This window comes from Penaeus monodon, chromosome 4, assembly GCF_015228065.2.
Source record: "Penaeus monodon isolate SGIC_2016 chromosome 4, NSTDA_Pmon_1, whole genome shotgun sequence".
Taxonomy (NCBI): domain Eukaryota; kingdom Metazoa; phylum Arthropoda; class Malacostraca; order Decapoda; family Penaeidae; genus Penaeus; species Penaeus monodon.
In genome coordinates this window covers 57,773,149-57,775,357 of record NC_051389.1, presented here as the reverse complement: position 1 = coordinate 57,775,357, position 2,209 = coordinate 57,773,149, and the positions used below count along the sequence as shown (strand labels likewise).

The 2,209-nt window shown below is 56.0% G+C and overlaps 1 protein-coding gene across 6 annotated transcripts in view; it reads left to right on the top strand.

Moving 5' to 3' along the window:
• The first annotated feature begins 220 nt into the window (after positions 1 to 220).
• The window catches only part of LOC119572376 (oxysterol-binding protein 1-like), a 122,371-nt gene continuing 120,382 nt past the window's right edge, over positions 221 to 2,209 (top strand). For 2 of the 6 annotated variants that reach the window (XM_037919461.1, XM_037919457.1), the window contains exon 1: positions 221 to 1,106. The gene's annotated coding sequence lies outside the window, so the exon portion shown is untranslated. Of the gene's footprint in view, positions 1,112 to 2,209 lie in introns of all 6 variants that reach the window. The other 4 variants (XM_037919462.1, XM_037919459.1, XM_037919458.1 and 1 more) reach the window with 3 other exon arrangements.

The following is a 2,209-nucleotide window of genomic DNA, read 5'->3' as shown; positions in this document are numbered from 1 at the left end:
AGAGAGAGAGAGGAGAGAGAGAGAGAGAGAGAGAGAGGAGAGAGAGAGAGGGAGAAGAGAGAGGAGAGTGGAGAGAGAGAGAGAGAGAGAGAGAGAGAGAGAGAGAGAGAGAGAGAAGAGAGAGAGAGAGAGAGAGGAAGGGAGAGGGAGAGAGGAAAGAAGGCAGGAGGCAGGCCGGGAGCGGGGTCGAGGTGGCTCCCGGTCCTTTCTGTCGAGAGCCGTCAGTCAGTGTGTAGCCACGGTGAGGGGAGGACGTGTGCACTCCCGCTCCGTCCTCAGTGTCAACTCGCAATACCTAGTCAAGAGTATCGATCCCCCTCCTCTTCTCTCTCTCTCTCCCTCTCTCTTCCTCTCTCCACTCTTCCCTCTTCTCTTCCTTTTTTAAAACGCCGTTCCTGTTTATCCCTTGTTTATTTTGATTGTCTGTCGAGCGACTGGTGTTGCCTCCGAGACGTTAAGTTTCGTGATATTTTAGGAACGGCGGGAGCCCCCGAGAGTGATGTTTGTGTAGTGTTTGCGATCTCTTGCAATTTCGGGATCGGCCCAAAGAGTTCGCCGTTTCTCCTGAGGCGATCATATTTGTGCATAGTGGTGTTGGTGAAGTGACGACGTCGACGACTGGGCTGGGGTCGTCGCAAACTGTGCCCGCGAGTGTGTTCAGAGTGCGCGGCCAGGGAGAGGACCACCAGCAGCAAGCCCGCTCCACGCCGTGTGTTACAGAAGATTGTGCGGGAGTGTGTGTGTGTGTGTCCGTGAGGGTCCCCGAGGTCTGTGTGGAAGGCAGAACGTGCACCACACCGTCGGGCGAGCGTGAACATCACTGTGATATACGGCCCGAGTTGTTACGCTGTCCACCTCCACCACCCCCAGCCCTCCTGCTCTGTCCTCCCACCCTCCCTCCACCTCCGAGTCGCCCCACCACCAGCCCGGGCTCTCCCTCTTCCACCCACGACACCTCCACCGCCATCGCCACTCGAGAGGACCTTCAGACTTGGGATTTAATCGCGTCACCACGAGTTTGATCCGCCGCGAAGGACACGGCAGGAGGCGACGGTGTCCACGAGGAGGAGGCAGGCACTCGGCTGCTCCTAATTGAGAAGTTGAGGGTAAGGTAAGGTCGTGGCACTACATTTCACGTTGTATGAGGTTCCTTTCGTCTTCTTTGTACCCTTCCCCTCTTTCCCCTTTTCCTTTCCCCTCACACTCGGTGCCTCCTCTCTGCCCCCCCCCCCTAGTGCCACAGGGAGGGAAGAGTGCCTTGTGATTTCGACTTTGGTGGCATCTCCCGATTCAAGCTCAGCGACGAGGTTGGGGAGAAACGTGGTTTGTTTGTCCGGTGGCGATGGCTTTGACGGCGTCTGTTTGTTTTCCGGCCGCGTGTACTGACAGGTTTCTTTGTGGCGGGGCGGTGCTGCTTCGTGCGTTCGGCATCATTACACGCTGGTAGTATTGGAGGGCTTGAGGGGAGGGAGGGAGGGAGGGAGGGGGGCATCGCCTAGACGAGAAGGGGAAGAGGAAGGAAGGGTGTGTGAGTCCCGTGCGCTGCGGTGCGAAACCCAAGGGAAAGAGAGCCGCGGGGGGATGATAAACGGAATAATTAAGGACGAGAAATCGTGGAACTGCAGCCGATTATGGCGAAGGGAAGGAGAATGGGATAGTTCTCCAGCGAAGGGGAGGGGGGGGAGGAAAGAAGGAGGCACAAGTTTATGCCGCGGTCGGAGAGAGGTATTTTTAAAGCAGGGTCAGGTAACATGGCCAAGACTACACGTAGGCGTGTGAAAGAAAGGCCGCGAATAAGAGTGGCGCGTTAAGTAGGGGGATGGAACCTCGGGCATTGTTGCTTATGATGTGCTGTTCAGGTGGTCGGTGTTATTGGCTGTGCGTGGGGCGGGAACTCGTGTGATTACGGACATTCGCGGAGAAGGGGCCCTGGATGTGGGGAGGGGAATGTTTGTTTGTGTAGCGGAGTTACATCACAGACTATTTGGATGCGGTGTTTTCTTACCTGGGTTAGTGTGTCAGCTGTGATAGCACTTTCCTGTCTGTCTGTCTGCTTCATGTCGGGCGATGTCACGTCTTTTTTTATGCGTTGCCTTTCAGGTTTGTTGCGATAAGAGGGGAATAGATGGGGTCATGGAGAGATAACGTGCCATTGTCTTGTCGTTATCGTTATCAGGTGCGGAGTCGTGCAGTGTCTGGACGCTCCCAG